Source organism: Thamnophis sirtalis, unplaced genomic scaffold (assembly GCF_051295495.1).
Source record: "Thamnophis sirtalis isolate CommonGarterSnake01/CBP01778 unplaced genomic scaffold, rThaSir2_p1.2 scaffold_12, whole genome shotgun sequence".
Classification (NCBI taxonomy): Eukaryota; Metazoa; Chordata; class Lepidosauria; order Squamata; family Natricidae; genus Thamnophis; species Thamnophis sirtalis.
In genome coordinates, this window is record NW_028261392.1 from 60,319,598 (window position 1) to 60,340,124 (window position 20,527).

A 20,527-nucleotide genomic window follows, 5' to 3' on the forward strand; every position below is an offset into this window, starting at 1 on the left:
AGATAGAGTATCATGGCTGCTAATTTTAATTCCTTTTCTTCCCTTGTGAATTTATTGTTATTCTATTACAATCGGTCACACAGTCAGCCCAATGTTTTGGCTTTGGCATTTTTATCCACCTATCAAATCGTCCCCAGGGACCTGGGATAGGCAGATGTTGCTTGATAGCACTAAAGGTATCATTGCAGGATAAAAGCTGCTCCAAGTACTGTATAGCTGCCTTTTGCAATTGACTGATGGTGGTTTTGTCATTGCTGAAGTGATGTTCCAGTTGTTTTATGATTGCATCTAAGATGCCTATTACTACGGGTACCATCTTTGCTTTCTCTTACTACATTGTTCTATTTATAGGTCTTTGTGTTTTGTGATTTTTCATACAGTTCTTTCAGTTTTGCTGTTTCCAGGCACTGTTGTCTCTTCAAAACAATGTGAAGTCACAACTGCCTGTTCTTTAGCTGGTGTTGGCTTTGATATTCATCAAGTTTTTTCCTGAGAACGTAGGATGTTATAATGTATTGGCATAGTATTTGTATTTGTATTTGTATTTAAGTTTATTTATATGCCGCCCTTTTCCCTGGGGGGACTCAGGGCGGCTTACAACTTAAAAAGTGGGGGGGAAACAAACTTTTAACATATAGAACAATACATCATTAAAACACAACATTCATACCATTCGGGCGGGTTGCAATCTTTAGCCCCAGGCCTGACAGGAAAGCCAATTTTTAAGGGCTGTGCGGAAGGTCTGGAGGGTGGTGAGGGTACGAATCTCCACGGGGAGATCATTCCATAGGGTTGGAGCTGCCACCGAGAAGGCTCTCCTCCGCGTGGTTACCAGTCGACATTGACCGGTGGATGGAACTGGGAGGAGGCCTAATCGGTGAGATCTAATTGGTCGAATGGAGGTGATTGGCAGTAGGCGGTCTCTCAAGTTCTGAGAGTGGATCTGAAAAGCGTGGCCTTTTGCAATTGACAGATGGAATTTTTGCCAATGCACAGATTATTATCATTATTATATTTTTACCGCACTTTTTATATATAGCTCCAGGCAGCAAATATACTGAATGCACCTGCCACCCATTTTCCCCACAACAACCCTGTGAAGTGGCTTGGTCTGAGAGAGAGAGTGACTGACACAAAATAGCCATGTCAATTTTCATGCTTAAGGCAGGCCTAAATCTCAATCTTCTGACATTGGGCCAGCACCTACCTATACACCAGTGGTGGGTTTCAAAAATTGTTCGAACCTACTCTGTGGGTGTGGCCTCCTTTGTGGGAGTGGCTTGCCGCCCATGTGACCGGATGGGAGTGGCTTGCCGCTCATGTGACCGGATATGAAGATGCCGACGTCACTTGTCAGAACCACCTTAAATTACCTCACACACAGCACTGGCCTGCATAAGAATATCTATATCTATATCTATATCTATATCTATATCTATATCTATATCTATATCTATATCTATATCTATATCTATATCTATATCTATATCTATATCTATATCTATATCTATATCTATATCTATATCTATATCTATATCTATATCTATATCTATATCTATATCTATATCATCTATATCTATATCTATATCTATATCTATATCTATATCTATATCTATATCTATATCTATATCTATATCTATATCTATATCTATATCTATATCTATATCTATATCTCTATCTCTATCTCTATCTCTATCTCTATCTCTATCTCTATATCTATATCTATATCTATATCTATATCTATATCTATATCATCTATATCTATATCATCTATATCTATATATCCAGTTCTGCTTTATTAAAATTACTTCCTGTTCTACGCTGAAGGGGCATCCCTTACCTACAGTCCCAGGCACACTCAAATCTAGAACATACATTGTAGTTTGCAAATGTTTATGAGTGGTGTGCAATTGAAAAACAAAATCATTGGTGTGTGAGAAGAAAAATGAGTTTGGAAACATAGTCTGTGTGAAGGCCCTTTAATTCTTTGTCCTCGCCCCTGATCCTGCTGGAAAGCCTTGGGTTAAATGAATCACTTTTGGATATCATAGGAATCAGAATCCTCCAAATTTTTATTAGTTTAGGGTGAGGATAGGGACTATAACTTTCACTGTCTCATGCCTTCGACCTTCTTCATGGTGTCTTTTTTTTGTTTTCAATGTACATGCCCAGGCTAACCATGTCATAAGTTTTGTTTGCCCCTAGTTTTTGGCAAAGTCTCATTAGAATCAGCGGGACACGATCTGCGCATAACCTAGAAAATATCAGTCTGCAAGATTTCTGTAATAAATCAATAGCCCTTTTAAGAACTGGAAGATAGTTTAACTTTTTGCAGCAATTACACAGTGATTTTGGAGGCAGACCTGCATACTTGTTCATTATGCTATTAAGCTAATGTGAAGGAATAAACAAGGGATTTGAGGAGGAAAAAGGAATGCAAGTAATAGGAAGATATTGGTGGACAGAATGTCTGTGGCAGGAAATTAAAGCGAGGACAGAGCAGGTTGTTAATCTTTTTCCTCTGATCAGCTTGCCCCTGAAAATGTTCCCAGAAAGGAACATGACAAGCACCGAGGAGAAATGAATTAAGAGTGGACATTTACACGGAAAAAAAAAATGTGGGTTGCAAAAGGATTCAACATTCTCCATGTTGCAAGTTGATCCTCCCACACAATGTCGCCTCTGCTTTGCTGACTATGTCAGTCATTTAGATGAGTTTTGATCTAGTAAAGCTGTATCAACATGTCCATGAATAAGATGTAATCCAGTAAGAGAGGAGGTGGCGGCGTTGATTGGCACAGTTTGCTTCTTCGTTTTGTTTAAAAACATTCTGCTTAAAGAATGTGGATCGTGTTTTAAAATTGCTTTCGTCTAAATACCAAAAAACCAAGGAAAAACATGGTCACGTGGGATAGTTTGATTTTAATTAATACTTTTCACTGACAGCAACTAGATTAGCCCGAGACATTTCTGAAACCCAATGCAACTTTTGCTTTTCTTAGACAGAAGCTGGCTCGACTAGCATTTCAATCTTTGCTCAGGCCCAATTTCGGGAAAGCATAGTGCATCATCCTGGGGCAGTTGGCTAATTTAAGGGACCCAAATCAGATTCTGATTTCAGGTATTTCTGACCTTAATGAGATCGATCAAATTAACATCTTGATATACTTCCTAAAACAGATATGGTGACTTCTTAAAACGGAATCTGAATATCAAGCCTTATTTCATTGAACAACGATCTTGAATTTGCTTTCATTGAACCTCCTGTTTCTTCCCATGGGTGCTAGGAACCCATAGTCCTGAACTGGAAGTATGTTTACTGTTGTGGCCCGGCAGGAGCTGTTGGAGCTGCCACCAGACTCCGACAGCGGGGGGCCCTACGAGTCGGCCCTGGAGGATGTGGAGGACCCTGGACAGGGTTCTGACTCAGAGCAGAGCGCAGAGAGACTGGTTGGACACCAGGTGGCGCCTGAGCGTTGGACCAGTGGGGAGGAGACAAGAGAGAGTGATCCAGAAACCACTAGTGAGTTGTTCTGGGATGCATGCTGTCGAAGGGCTACTCAGCATCAAGAACAACTACGTAATTACAGGAGGTAATTACGCTCAGCTGATGGTTATTAAGCTCCTCTTCAGACTATAAAAGAGACTGCTTGTGCCACGCCCTTGTTGCAGAAGTCAACTCTTTGACTAAAGAGAAACTAACTTGGCAGGCTGGATTGCTGCCAGAGTTTTTCTGAATTGCTGCCAAAGTTTGTTGGCCTTGCTGCCAAGGTCCTTATCTGTTTGTTTACTTGGCTTTCAGCCACCGAGAGTCTGAACTTGTTATTGAAGGACATTCTCATTTAAGCTTGTCTCGGCATTCGTTACTGGACAGAGGAGGGAGTCAGAACAGTTTACTATAACCGAAGATAGTTGAATGAAAAAGAGCCACATTTTTTTGACGGTCACAATGTATTTCCATGAAGTATGTGTCCTCCTGATCGATTTATATCACACATACTCTTGCTGGAAGAAGAAAAAAAAACTTCGGAAGGGAAAACATTTCCCTGTATTCCCCCCTCCCCTGATCCATTGTACTAAATATTGTAAATACTTCTGTCGAGTCCAATAATAAAATTCCTTGAAAGAATCCATAGCATAAAGTTCTAAAATCTCGATGAAAGTCTGAATGCTGTTCTTTCCAAAGAGCATTGTTAAAGCTATTTATTTCTCCAGCTGCTATTCTTCTGCATGTTTCAGGGAGAAATTCAAACATACTGTAGTTTTTTCTGCCTACCTAGATGGGTAATTTTATCTGGAGAGTCATGTTGTTAGCTTTTGTGAAATGCCAGTCGTAGTTAGTATAATATGATTGTAATATTACTGAACACTGTTTAGGCTGCCCTGCAGCCTGGCTGATGTTTAATTGCATAATTATAGTAACAGGAAGCTTGGATCATGATGTTTTAACTGTGTACCTTGTTATTTGTTCTGGAAATAATTAGGAAAGAGGTTTGCTTGCAATAAAGATAAGGATAAGGCATATTAAACAAAAGCTAATGACAATGAATGTCTAAACTGACTCAGGGCCCGTATGATTTAATCTGTAATGATGCAGAGCTTAATTTTAGCCAGGACTCTAGCCAAGAATATTATTTATTTCACTAGGAGTTTTCAGCTGCCTGGTTATCTGAATTAAAATATGAAATAGAGCTTCCGTATACATTATTACGTCTTGCTCTTTGCAGTTATTTTTTTTTTTATTCTTACCCAAGGAGCCTTGATCTGCCTTACTATTCAAGAGGTTTTTTTTCCTGTCCTCCTGCCACATCATGTAACTTTTTCTTTTAAAACTCACACAAAATTATTTGCAGACCCAGCCCTGATATTTTTGCTTCTTCTTGTCTAGCAGTCACGTAGAAAACATTCTTGATAGCTTTTCTCTCTGTGTGTGTGTGCATTCAGAATGTTTACAAATATTCAGTACAACCACATCAACGTAATACATTGGATTGTAGCATTTTCTTGCTATATTAATCATATTAGATAGATGAGTTGCATATGTAGACAAAATTAATTGTTTCTAGTAGCTGGCAGTGCCCAAGCACACACCTACTCAGAATTGGTACTACTCAGAGAATTGGTGAACATAATGTTCACGAATGAGAGATTAAGGATAAATGCACGTGATTTAATAGAGATTTTAAAATGTGCATTTGATACATTTGACTTTCATTTTTCCATTTAGGGGATGCTATCAGTTCTCTGGCCAGTTTATTAGACATACACATTTGAAAGCTAGCAATCTTTTTTTTTTCCCCCGGTTCAAAAGTTTTATTTCTTTTAAAACAAACATTTCATCGTTCCTCAATCAGTAAGACATCGAAGTACAATTTTTTGTGTGTCAAAATAGTTCTAGTTTACCACCAAATTCTTGTCTAGCCTAATGTATACCCCTCTCCATCTATCTATCTATCTATCTATCTGTCTATCTATCTATCTATCTATCTATCTATCTATCTATCTATCTATCTATCTATCTATCTATCTATCTATCATCTATCATCTATCTTCTCTCACTTTCTCTCTATCATTCTCTCTTCTCTTATCTATCTATCTATCTATCTATCTATCTATCTATCATCTAACTATCTTCTCTTTCTCTCTATCATCTTTCTCTCTTATCTATCTGATCTATCTATCTATCTATCTTCTCTCACTTTCTCTCTATCATTCTCTCTTATCTATCTTATCTATCTATCTATCTATCTATCTATCTATCTATCTATCTATCTATCTATCTATCTATCTATCTATATATCTATCTATCTATCTACCTATCTTCTCTTTCTCTCTATCATCTTTCTCTCTTATCTATCTGATCTATCTATCTATCTTCTCTCACTTTCTCTCTATCATCTTTCTCTCTTATCTATCTGATCTATCTATCTATCATCTATCTATCTATCTATCATCTATCTATCATCTATCTATCTTCTCTCACTTTCTCTCTATCATTCTCTCTTATCTATCTGATCTATCTATCATCTATCTATCTTCTCTCACTTTCTCTCTATCATCTTTCTCTCTTATCTATCTGATCTATCTATCTATCTATCTATCTATCTATCTATCTATCTATCTATCTATCTATTGATCAAATCTAATCAAGAAGTTTTATTGGCAGGCTGAGTAGTACTGAGTAATGACTCTTATCTCCAAAGTCTAAAAAGTGCCTCAGCAGTCTATTCAACATCTTGGCAGGCCCATTCAAGAATGTGGTATTCTCCAGTCTTCCTACAGGCAGGAAGGACCAAAACATCTCAGTATCATTCAATTGGACATTCCCAAATACATTTGTGTAGATGTATGTGTATTGCCCTTGGCTTCTCCATGATCTGGAGAACTGTAGTGAAAATTTCTGAAGTAAATATTATCCTCTGAGGCTAAGATGTGAATATATACAACCTCACTCGAGGAAAACCAAAATCGCTGAAGCCTCTGATGATTTATTTTCTCGTTCTTACCTTTCTGACGACATCCGACAGGTATATTTCACTCAGGACAAAAATAATCTTGCAGAAGATCTCCCAGGATGTATATTTTCTCAAAACAAACATGTCACTTAAGTGGTTTAATCAGTTCTGAATTCCTGCTTGTACTTGGGCAAGGCCAGGGCCCCTCCATAGGAACATTGGTGTCCTGTCATCAGATCCTGAGAGCAACCTGACTGAATTTTACAGGAAACCTGCTAGCAAGGATGAATTTGTAGCAGGCACTAGCAAACTAATGGGAAGAAAGGTCGTAATCATGAGAGAAAGTAGCATCTTGAACAGTTAATGCCGTCGGAATGCCGTCACTGTTCACACAACCAACAGCCACCTCTCTTCACAGGGATCTTTCCTCCTCATGAGGCAAGACAGAGATCTGACTGGAGAAACCGTTTTACGGATGGTGCTTTGTAGAACTGGATGAGGCTGCTCAATTATCATCATCAAATGGCCCACGCGTAGCAATGCCTGCGCTCCATCTGTGTGTATTTTAATGGGTGGAAAGAGCTTTGATGGGGAAATGGCCCGTTTCCCCCAGGCAAAGTTGGCATGGAGTGACATTGGTCCCAAAAGAAGACTTGATGCTGCTGTTTTGTTCCAGACAAATTGCTGTGTACCTAGGCAGAGTGATTTAGCATGTCAGAGTTTCCGAGCTTGGCCTCGAGGGACTGCGTTGTGGAGACTTATCATTTAGTTGCTTTGCTGGCTAAGTACTTACTGGAGGAATATTTCCTGGCAGCCTGACAGGAAGGGTCCAGGCCAGAGGTGGGTTCCTACCAATTTGCACCTATTCGGTAGAACCGGTTCGTCAAATCTACCGAACCGGTTAGAAGAGGTTCCACCAGTGGACCAGGAAAGCAGGCCACACCTACAGAAGAGGTTCCAAATGTTTTTGAAACCCACCACTGGTCCTTGGATATGATTATTCTACACTATCATGCTCCTATTTATAAAACTCAGTGCCTCTGTGAAAGGTAAGGATGACTACTGCGTTTGTGGTGCAATCAGAACATTGTGTCTGTTGAAGTTGTTTTAACGCAAACCAAAGATGCCTTTTAAAAAACGAGTTTACATCATATTCTTATGCATGCCAGTGCTGTGTGTGAGGTAATTTAAGGTGGCGCTCTCACCTCACAATCAGGAGGGCTGTGAGTTCGATCCTAGGTAGAGGCAGATATTTCTCTCTCTGGGCACAATGAGAATATAGCTGCTGAAACAATATCCACATTGGCGACAGGAAAGGCATCTGGGCAGTAAACACTTGGCTCCATTCAGTTCCATAAGACTGCACCCAGCAAGGAATTATGGGGTCTTTAAAAGAAGAAGAAGAAGAAGAAGAAGAAAAAGAAGAAGAAGAAGAAGAAGAAGAAGAAGAAGAAGAAGAAGAAGAAGAAGAAGAAGAAGAAGAAGAAGAAGAAGAAGAAGAAGAAGAAGAAGAAGAAGAAGAAGAACAACAACAACAACAACAACAACAACAACACTTAGCAATGTAAATTCTGGCCAATTGTAAGTCGACTACCTGTAGGCATATACAAATATTTTAAAAAACAAAATAATCCATTCCAGACATATACAGGGGAAATGCTGGTTATGCTTGGAACAGGAATGATTGTCAGGAGATTATGTGTCCTGTGTGTGTTTGTGTTTGTGTGTGTGTGTTTAAGAATACTGTTATTTAAAAAAAAAGATTGTACTAGCATAAATACATAATGAGAAAGAACCAGCAGAAGAATAGAAAGAGTGAGTGAGTGCAGAAGAATACAACATTAAATCCAGTTAATAACTAGGATATAACGTTTTAAAGCAGTTGCTCAAGAGTTTAAAATCTCACTCAGAACATCCTGGAAAAAGATTTCTGGGCAGAAAGGAGCAAAGAGAATCACTGCCAATGTGGAAATCACCTGTTTGGTCAAGGCAGGAAAACACAAAAGGTTGCATTTTTTGCTCCAGATGATCTCTGCTTCCCGAAAAAAGATGAGCAAGAGCCAAATAGACAACAACACAGGCTGTTGAGTGACAACGATGTCGCCTAAAAGTCCAATGAAAATTTAATGATAGACCTTTATAAATGCAAATGGATTGTGAGTGGACAAATTTAATTAGCAACCTGGAGAGAAAATGTCCCTGGTTTTTATTTATGACTCTGTACATCTGGGGGAAAAAAGGAGGCAAGCTAAACCAGGTTCCGAAGAGGCAGCTTCCTCGGGAGGGGAAATTCAGGACTTAGCTATTTCTCTGATACCTTTGTAGGATTCGATAATTCAGTCCTACTCACTCTGAGATTTAACTATTTGCCCCTCTCCCTCCTTGAAATTGATGTTAAGATTAGGCAGTAAATGACACATTGTTGAAAACATTGTTGTTATTTTTTTAACCCTATCTTGCACAGCTTGAAAAAAGTTGGCAGAGGGCTTCCGGGGAGGGTTAGGGTTGGGTTTGGAAACAGACAGAACAAAGCAAACTGTTTAAATTTGTGTAATGGTGAGAAGCTGAGTTTAATGTATATGAACAATGTAAACTGCTCATTATGGGACTAAGAAACTCCAGATAGTTTATGTTTAACATTAGTAATAACTTAAACTGTTCAAAATTTGGGTAACAGTAAGAAGCTGAGCTCAATGTTGAGATATTTTAGACTCTGTGATTGTTAAAATGCTATACCGTGTACGGGCTCTGGGAAGTCGGGGGGAGGGAAGGGAGGTGGGGTTTTGGGGGGAGGGGGGGAGGGGGGAAATACAATATGTGTTAAATTTTAAGGTACATGATTCCACTTGTATACTGTGGCTTTTTAATGTTAGTGTTAAAATAGAACAAGCTGAATATATTGGAAGGTAATAGAAGTACACCGAAGGGAGGAGTTGAGTGAAAGAAGAAGGAGAGTGGAGAGGGTGAGAGAGAGAGGAGGAGAGAGAGAGGAGGAGGAAGAGAAGGAAGGGAGGGATTGGATTAAGAGAGGGAGTGATAGAGGGGGGGGAAGTAGGTAGTAGAGGGGTATGTAAGAAGGAAGAATGAAAGTTGGAGGGGGTTGAAAGAGGGTGTATGGTGGGCCAAGGAGGTATATTGGGCTTGTATTGTAGAGGGCATTTTCTATATAAGTGAGGGCTGTGTTTATTATTCAATATTATATGCCCCGGTTATGCACAGTAAACATGTGATTGTATAGAATGGAATGGAAATAAAAACTTAAAAGTAAAAAAAAAAAAAAAAAAGTTGGCAGAAGAAGTGTCCCCTACTGGTTAGAAGATCCATTCAAACCATCTGCTCGGGTGTTCTCTTTTGTCCTAAGAGAAAACAGATACTACCAGCAGTCTTATATATAATACACATTTATTCCATTTTTAAGGCTTGGAGCAGTTTTTATTGGGTGCATGTCTAATGCCGTTTTTTTCAAGGCTGTATTAGCATTCTATAGCAATAGCAGTTAGACTTATATAACGCTTCATAGGGCTTTCAGCCCTCTCTAAGCGGTTTACAGAGTCAGCACATCACCCTCACAGTCTGGGTCCTCATTTCACCTACCTCGGAAGGATGGAAGGCTGAGTCAACCTTGAGCCGGTGAGATTAGAACCGCCGAACTGCAGATAGCAGTCAGCTGAAGTGGCCTGCAGTACCGCACTCTAACCACTGCGCCATCTCATTCTCTCTCTTTGGAAGTTAACTTTTTGAGTTGATACCTTTTTGAGACTGCTATCAAGCCCAGACTTGTTAATTTCAGCAAGAAAAGTACAGTATATCAATTCGTGTCTGTTCTGTTCCTTTGATACCTAGGATCCTGGAATCTTATCAAGAATATCAAATGCTAGAAATCATTTATTTCACATTGTCCAGAAATTTTGCTTCCTGTTTACATAGCTTAAATGCCATTTACCTTTTTCTGATGAACTGATGGTCAAAGAAGAGATTAAAAACTCCTTTATTTTAGCAATATCTTTTCTCCTTTGTATTATGAAAGTAGTATTTACTATCCAAGATTCATATTTAATACTTATCTTAGACGTTTGGAAAAAAAGTTGCTTTTGATCTGTATCTCTTTCTCATTCCTTGATCATTCTCTTTTGAAGCCTCAGCATACACTTGTTTAGTAGACGAAATAGAGAGTTTTTTTTTTTAAAGCAGAAAAATAGAGATGGGAACCCCGAATCCTAACTTGGTCATACAAAAGGATTTGTGAGGAATTCCAACTTGATTCGAAATCAGTCGGATCCAATTATACTTTTGATTTGAACTTTGAACTTGATGAAGCTCACTGGAACTCTGGCATAAATTCCTTTCAATTCTATTTCACAAATTTACCAACATTGCTTTAAAGAAAATCATAGACTTCTGCTTCTCCGTGGTTGAATTATCTAAATTTAACTACATGGATTGAGATAGTATTGTTTACAAAATGGCTTATCTTATCATGTTAGGTAGCAATGCCCAGTTAAACCAGTTCTTTACTTCATATTTTATGAAGAAATTGAGGAATTCACGTGGCTATTATGTGTAATGAATCTGCTGTTGGGCTTTTGGTCCATATTCCCTAAAGCAATTAAATTGATGCAACAATTAGATGCCACATTTGGTATAAAAAACACTGAAAATTACAACACATCTTAACTGCATTGTAGCATTTAAAAGAATGGAAAGTAACAGAAATAGAAATACACTTTAAAAGCCAATCAAAAGCTAAATTTCAGCTCATCAAGCTTGAATATAAGGATCAGATCTTGGCAACAGTATGAATCTTATTTGCTATTGTCTTCTTCAGGAATGAATTGTCAGCTTCTATTTACTCTGCCACACTAGTAGTCTCCCATTCAAATATTCACCAGGCCTGATTCTGCTTAGCTTTCTTAGAATCAGAGTCATTTCGATGCTGTTACCCTTCTAGAAAAAAATATATTAAATTGATTATAGTTGACATTTATTTTACCGTATATACTCAAGTATAAGCCGAGTTTTTCAGCCCACTTTTTGGGCTGAAAAAAGCCGCCTCGGCTTATACTCGAGTCAGTGAAAAATTTGCCCGAAATGGAGGAGAAAAAGGGGCGGGGCCATGCCGCTGGGTGACGCTCGTGAATGGCCCGGCGCCCCTGTGAGTTTCCCCTCCCTCTGTGTCAGTTTGCCGCGCAGCGCACACCGCACCATCCCCCCTCCTCACGTTCTAATGTAATGCAGGGCTGTCTTACGATTCCCCTTCCTCCCCCTCCTGCCGCTCTGCAACGATGTCCCACCTCCTCCTTGTTATGGCAAGCAGCCACATAGCGATGTCCCACCTCCTCTGGTACAGTGATCCAATGATAGGAATCACTGTGCCGTGTGTCATAGGAGGCGGGACATCGCTCCCGCGGCTGCACGGGACATCATCATCACAGCGGGACATCAGCATCATGAGGTGAGTGAAGTATTTCATTGAATACACCGCTAGTTTACTGTTTTTCTTTGAAATAAATATTCAAAAACATTATTGGTATCTATTTTTATTTTTGAAATTTACCGGTAGCTGCTGCATTTCCCACCCTAGGCTTATACTCGAGTCAATAACTTTTCCAGTTTTTTGTGGTAAAATTAGGTGCCTTGGCTTATATTCGGGTCGGCCTATACTCGACTATATACGGTAGTTATTTTAACTGCTTATATATATAAATGTTCTGGATAGAAACACTGAACACAAAGGTTTATTTGCTTCTCCTTATGACCTGTGTGTGTGTGTGTGTGTGTGTGTGTATTTCTTTAATTTCTTTTTTCCTCCTTGCTTTTGCTTGTGTTTCCTTTTTAACACTGTGATTTTTATTTTAGCTTTTGTCTTAAAGCTTTCTCCTTAATTTAAAAAAAGCAAAAATATATTGTCATAAAGAGCTGTGGAGCCACACTCTTTTAGTTGAAATGTTAGCCTGACCTTAAGGCATGAGACATACGTTAAGGGAAGAGGCTGTGGCAACTCAACTTGTTCCATTTTGTGTGTGATATGAAGACAGATGGCAGATAACCCATTGAGGTAAAAGCTGGGATATCACAATATCCCTAAGCACATACTGTATTTCTACAACACTTCAATGTCCTTGTAAATGAGGAAGTTCAGGTTTGTGGTTTTTGATTTGTGAAGGGCAGACTGTTCTTGGAAGGGCATTGTGGCCTCATCCACAATGTAGAAAGACAGAGACAGTGTGAAACTTGCATGCATCCATAGCAGTGGTGGGATTCAGCCAGTTCGCACCTATTCTGGAGAACCGGTTCTTAACTTTCTAAGAGGTTCAGAGAATCGGTTGTTGGAAGAAATCTTTTGTTTTTTCCCCACTTTACAGGGCTAATCCTGTAAGGAAGGCAGGAAGGAAACACTGTGATGTTGTTTCTAGCTTAATTTTTATTGCCCTGCTTACAGAAACTGCCTCTACGGTTAACCTTTATGACATTGGGACAGCTAAGGCGAAGCGCCCATTGATCTGAGTGACAGTTGAGTTGGCCACGCCCACACGGTCACATGACCACTAAGCCCCACCTACCCACCTGGTCATTAGGACAGAGAACCGGTTGTTAAATTATTTGAATCCCACCACTGATCCATAGTTATAATTGTTCTCTTTCCCCTAAGCTATAAGAAGCGATGCAGTTTCTCTAAGTTTTTTTTTAAAAAAAGAGGAAGGTAGAGGCATATAGTACTTTTCTGTTTAAATTCATTTCCAAATGTCTGGGTTGAACACAACAAAATCCACAGCTTTCCTCTTCTTGATTTCACACCTCCAGAGACATTGATGGGCTTATGTAACCCCAGACACAATTTGTCTCATTTGAGATCTGAAATTGCAGTTTCTTTTCCCACACGAACCAAGATGACATCATCCTTAGCTGAATTTGTTTTTTAAGATGGCTTTCCCCAGGAAACTGAATTCTGCATTCATCGTTGCAGTTATGTTAATGGTCAAAATGCCACATCTATCAAACTGTAGCCATTAATAAAATAGCCAGCAATGACCCACCGATTTTTCATAAAAATGGGCCAAAATTCTTTGCCCCTTTTTTTCAATTAAAAAAAAAAACCTTACCCTCTTGAAAGCATTAATAATTTTAAACAGTGAAAGGTCAATCTCTCTCAGAGTTTGAAAGGTTGGAAATGGGGTTGAGAAGATAAATGTTGGACAACATCTACCTCATCCAGGGCCGGATTCAGATGAAAAGAGGCCCTAGGCTATTCCACTTATGTGGCCCTTTCACCTCCCATTTTTAAGTTTGTAAATTACATGCGACACAATAAAATACATCATTACTGTGATATATATCAATATATATCAATATATATAGCTGGCCTCCCGACAGAGGGCGGTTCTGCTCTGTGGCAAAGACAGCGAGGCCAGCCGCCTCCCCTGCTGCGCTCAGCTGCCCGGCTCGGCCCCCTCGCCCTCACCTGCCTGGCCGCTGGTGGGCTCCGCGTCGACGGGGCGGCTACTGAGAGCGGCCGCGCCTCTCGCCCGACCACCGGTGCCGGGAATGTGGGCGGGCTCCCCAACTGCCGCGGCGTTGGAACGATCTTAACCAATACATTTTTATGTTTGTTTATTAGTCATATGCGTAGAATTTCTCCTTATTTTCGGTTCAGTGTTTTAGTGTTCACTGTTTTAGAATAGTGTAATTTTAATTTTGCTAACAATTTGAATGTAGGCCCCTCTTGATCTTGAGGCCCTAGGCTGAAGCCTAGTTAGCCTATAGGAAAATCTGGCCCTGATCTCATCCTTCTCTTACGAATCTCTGCCCACATGCTCCAACCAGCCTGTCCATGTTTTTTGCAGTTGTATCTCTTCCTGCTGGCAGATTGCTTGACAGCATGAAAAGTGCCAGGGGTTTGCAGCCCTTACACATGCTCTTTTTGTAAGTTTGGAATCTCAGGGGTAGTAGAATTATGGAATACGTCCCCTAGGAAAAGATAGTTTTCTCCAAACGATTAGCTGAAAATCAGAGCGGCACGTCTGTGTTAGCATTCAGTGAGAAGAATAGACGATGCCGCTGAAAATAAAGGACAAGGGGAAAAGATATAAGTGGCTCTACAGATCTGAAAAAGCAGATGTCTTGAAAGATTAGTGCTTGATTGGCAATGCTAATGTCTTAACCAGTGTTTCTCAACCACAGTAACTTTAAGACATGTGGACTTCAAGTCCCAGAATTCCCTAGCTAGCTATTAACGTGGAACTCTGGGAGTTGAAGTACATACATCTTAAAGTGCCTGAGGTTGAGAAACATTAATTTTGCCTCAGGAATTTCACATTTTTGTCCTACTAAGGCAGAATCTCTCTTCTTTTCTTGTCTGTTCAGTTATCAGTACTTCTCCCCATCAGTGGTGGGTTTCTATTTTTTTTTTACTACCGGTTCGTTTTGTGCGTGACGCTTCTGCGCATCCGTAGAGGCGTCCGGGCGGGTGGGCAGAACCTTCTGCTGCCGCCACTACCGGTTCTCCCAATCTGGGCCAAACTGGGAGCTACCCACCTCTGCTCCCATAGACCCGTTAGATCACACAGGGTTGGCCTCCTCCGGGTTCCGTCCACCAGCCAATGCCATCTGGCTACTACCCGGGGGAGGGCCTTCTCTGTAGCAGCTCCGGCCCTTTGGAATGAACTCCCCGCAGAGATTCGGACCCTCACCTCTCTCCAGGCCTTCTGGAAAGCCGTCAAGACCTGGCTGTGCCGGCAGGCCTGGGGTTGATGAGTTCCCCTCCCCTCTCGACTTGTATGGCTGTATGATTTGTGTATTTTAATTACGTGTATTGTGTCTGTGTCCCCTTTTCCCCCTTCGGAGTTTTTCGCTGCTCTGAGTCCCTCCCGGAGAAGGGCGGCATACAAATAAACTAAATCTGAATCTGAATCTGAATCTCCCCGTACTTCCACTATTATTCTTTTTCTTTTTCTTTTCCCTTCCTTTCTTTGCTAAAACTTCCCTATCTCTTCTTTCTTTGCCCATTTCCATCTTTTACTCCTCTTCTGTTTTGTGGTTTCTAACTGAAGAAGGGAGGGGAATGGGTCTCTCTGTATTTGGGTATTTTGGGTGCTTGATGTGGGAAAGAAAGAATAATTAGTGCAAGTGAATGAGATAATTCAGTTTATGAATTTTACAATCAATTTTAATCAGTCATTATTAATGCAATTCATGTGAAATCAATGCTTCGTTTGAAATGTGGTTTCTGACTGGTATATATTCTTCCATATACATATACATAAGTGTATTTCTCTTACACACATAGAAACATTTTTTGAAGAGTTTATGTGGAATTGCCATGGTTGATTTCAGGAGAAACTGTCAATCTTCTTGTGTGGAAGCTGGGATAGATTGTGTTGTTGTTTTTTCTCTTTATCCTTCCTTTGAGTATAATCATCCAAAATTCAGAGTCATTATCTTGTCAGATAAATACAATATTAATAAACATTTCTCCTCCCCGTTTTGGTGGAAGGAATAAAGTGACTTTGAAGCAGTGGTGGGTTTCAAAATTTTTTGGAACATCTTCTGTAGGTGTGGCCTGCTTTGTGGGAGTGGCTTGCCACCCATGTGACAGGGTGGGAGTGGCTTGCCACCCATGTGACAGGGTGGGAGTGGCTTGCCACCCATGTGACTGAGTGGGTGTGGCTTGGCAGTCATGTGACTGGGTGGGCGTGGCCAACTTGTAAAATGTGGTGAAACTCACTTAACAATGCTCTTGCTTAGCAACCAAAAAAGAAACTGGCATTTGAAGCACGCAAGTCTTAAAGCTGTCAAGTTAGAAGACCCTTGCACCCCTAACCCTTTAGAAAATAAAACCCAGAGGTGTTCAAACTTGACAGCTTTAAGACTTGTGGACTTCAACTCCCAGAATTCCTCCTCCAGTCATGTTGGCTCGGGAACTCTAGCATTTGAAGCACACAAGTCTTAAAGCTGTCAGTTACAAGACCCTTGCACCCCTAACCCTTTAGAAAAAAAAACCAGGGGTGTTCAAAGTTGACAGCTTTAAGACTTGTGGACTTCAACTCCCAGAATTCCTCCTCTCGCTCTTCATCTTGACGATGTGCGGACGGATGGGGGGAGGGAGCTGGAACCGGTTCTATATGGCACTGTAGATTTGTGGAACCTCTTCTAACCAAGCAGAGGGCTGAGAGGTGCCATATTCAGAGTATATTCAAAGCCTCTCATCACTACCTATCTCTTTCTCACACAAACACACATACACCCAAACATCCATCTGGTGCTCACAAAAGATGTAATGGATCATGGTTTGTGTTGTCAATGCATGAAAAGAATACCTCTGAACAATTCTTCAGTAAAACTGAAAGGGGAAATTTCTCTCATGGAATGACGTTTTTGTTTTCCTTTTCTCCTTCAATATTTTATTCAAAATGACATAAAAGCACTTTGGCTAAGTAATTAAGTGGGCCAGGCCTTCTCCCACTTCTCTTATAATGATAAATTATTACATTTGTCGTGTTCTCTATGTGGGCGAGATTTCACAAATCAAATCTAAGGCTCCAGTCTTGTATAATTTATATAATTAGGAGGTGCACACGGCTGAAAAATATGAGCATTTTCTTCTGAATGGGTATACAAAAGGTATCCGTCACAATATTTGAATAAGAAGACATTCCAATCTCCAAAAATGTAGTGGCTCATATACATATTTTTTTTTTTGCTCTACTATTGTAAAATGACTCCTATATCTTTGATAAAATAAATGAATTAAATAGTAGAGAAACAAATTTATTTCCTTCTAAGCTGGAGGTTATCCGCCAACTGCTCCAAGAGTTGCTAAATAAATTTCTAAATCTGGAAACTGCAATATGTCCATTTCTACAGAAATACTTGGTGAAATTTATTTTAGATATTTTATTACACTAATATATAACATCAACAGTAATTTCTGCCTCATATAGTAGTGTTCCCTGAGTTGAAGGGTTTCTTTTTGGAAACGTGAAGAATATACTTAAAAAACATGGAGAAATAGAAATAGATGGAAAAAAGACCAGAAAATTGGTATCATACAAAATGAGGAAAATTTGGCAAAAAAAATATTAGGGACCAGAGTCAAATGCATATAAAAAGGTTGTATAATATATTGATAGAAATAGATTCTGAAACAGAGTTAGTTAAATATTGTATGATAAAATGGGCACAAAACTTTGAGGAACCAATAATGATGGAAACATGGGAAAAGATTTGGGTAAGAAATTTAAAATTTACGCAAGCTCAAAACTTGAGAGAGAATTTTTATAAGATGTTTTATAGATGGCATCTAGATCCCAAAAAGCTAGCTTGTATGTATCCGAATTTACAATCCAAACGTTGGAGATGTGATTGTGCTGATGCTACGTATATGATGGACTTGTAAAAAAGTTAAAGCATTTTGGATAAAAATATGGTGGATTATTCAAAATATTCTTAAAAAGAGGATAAAGTTTACTCCTCAGTTGTTCTTGCTAGGTATAATTACAGACTGTACAGTTATAGAGACTAATTTGATTCTCAACTTAACAACGGCAGCAAGATTGTTGGTGGCGCAGTACTGGAAGAAGGAAGAATTGCCTACTATTCACCTCGGAAGGATGTAAGGCTGAGTTGACCTTGAGCCTGGTGGGATTTGAACTGCCAAATTGCAGTCAGCTGGCAGTCAGCAGAAATAGCCTGCAGTACTGCATTCTAACCACTGCATCAACATGGCTCCCCCTAATAAAGTTTATAATGGAACTTTATTAATTTTTCATCTCACAATAATCTCATCTCACAGTAAGGTAACTCCAAGTAAAATATGGTTATTTCCATGATCCTCCAACATTAAAAACAAGAAAGGAACTAATAATGAAGGGGTTTTTATATTAAGTACCTTTCCCAGAATCTCTTCTCTGACACAAACAAAATTTTATTTATTTAATCAAATTTTATGCCATGCATCTCAGCATGAAGCGATTCTATAATAAAATGATTTATTGTAAAGTAACTAGCCAAAACAGATGTCCCAAGCAGCACCCAATCTACATTTGAGAATAAGGACGAACAGAGGAGACAATGATAACCGGAATTGTTTCAATTGGGGAATCCATATTTCTATATTTGCCTTATTCCCAACCATCCCTTCATTGTATAAACCTTGGCACCGTTAACCTTGTGCTAGCAAAGAATATAAATTAAATACATGGCTCCTTAGAGTGATGAAATACAGAGGAGAAGTAAATATGCATGATAATCACATTGGCTGTGGATATGATTTCTGATTATTTATCAATTTCCCATCTATGAATCTGTTGTTTATATCCAAGAGGGAAAGGTTTATTGATTTAATAAATAAGAACACAGAGTGTGAATTTTCTGGATATCTTCCCAGCTCATCAATATCCATGATGTAACATGCTGGTCATAAACCTTTTACGTTGCATTCTTTAGTTCTCTTGATCATTAGAAGAAGTGTTGGGAAGAGAATAAATGTGAGATGTAGTTTTTTGATGCTTTTCCATTTCTTGGGTTTTTTAAAACCTACAATTCTTGATGGTTATGTCAATCCACCTACTTCAACCTTGTATTAAGATAAAGATATATGGAGTTACACATACAACTTAAATTGTCTTGTACTCCCTTATTGCAAAGATCCATCTTGGTTGGAAATGAGAGAGAGAGAGAGAAAGATGCGCGGCTAAAGAAGTGTGAAAAAATTACATTATTAGACCTAACAGCAATCATTTTCATACAATAGACTATGGATGGTACAGAAGCAAGTATATAGTAGAAACCTAGGCTAAGTTCTATCCAACTATATATAGCTGATCAGCTAATTTCTATCCAACCATCTATAGCTGATCAGAGGTGGGTTCCTACCAGTTCGCACCTATTCGGTAGAACCGGTTCGTCAAATCTACCGAACCGGTTAGAAGAGGTTCTACCAGTGGACCCGGAAAGCAGGCCACACCTACAGAGGAGGTTCCAACAATTTTTTGAAACCCACCACTGGTCCTTGGATATGATTATTCTGCACTATCATGGTCATATTTATAAAACTCAGTGCCTCTGTGAAAGGTAAGGATGACTACTGCGTTTGTGGTGCAATCAGAGCATTGCGTGTGTTGAAGTTGTTTTAACGCAAACCAAAGATGCCTTTTAAAAAACAAGTTTACATCATATTCTTATGCATGCCAGTGCTGCGTGTGAGGTAATTTAAGGTGGTTCTGACAAGTGTCGTCGGCATCTTCATATCCGGTCACATGGGCGGCAAGCCACTCCCATCCGGTCACATGGGCAGCAAGCCACTTCCGCAAAGGAGGCCACACCCACAGAGTAGATTCGAACAATTTTTGAAACCCACCACCGTAGCTGATGCATATACAGTGCTTTGGAAATTATGACTGTAGCCAGCTCTTAGCCCCACTGCCAAAATTCAAGGGGAAGAAAAAACGACAGAGGGGGAGAGAGAGAGAGTGGGAGGGAGGGAGGGAGGGAGAGAGGGAGGGAGGGAGGGAGGGAAGGAGAGGGAGAGGGAGAGGGAGAGGAAGAAAATACTGCAAAACTTACACTTGCTGAGAGAAAGCCCTTTAGGAAAGCTGTTGTTGTTGACATAGACAAATCTCTTGTTTTGTAGGCAAAAAATATCATTGGTCAATCAGGCAGCCAGATCTTGTTTACAGACACTCAACTATTCTGTCATAACTAGTTGTGGGATCTCTATATTTTCTCCAACAATTAAAGATTCCAGGTTGCAAGTTGATTTCTTTGAATCAAATTTCCTGATGTTATACCAGAATATTTGAAGGGAAAGATGCTATGGCAATTAAGCATGCCAACATTTCATGTTTTAACTCAGCAAATCTAATGACAGTGAGAGAAAACAGATGAATTGTCACTCCCTGACAGCATTGCCATTCCCTCACAACATTAGCCAGGGACAGGACTTACTTATTATCATTATCCTGGTTTCATGCTGTGCACATCCTGTGTGCTATTAAAATGCCAGTTGGGCAGTGTTTGAACATATACTTAGTGGGGTCTTCTAGAATCATACTAAATCTCCCTTTCTCAGAAATAGC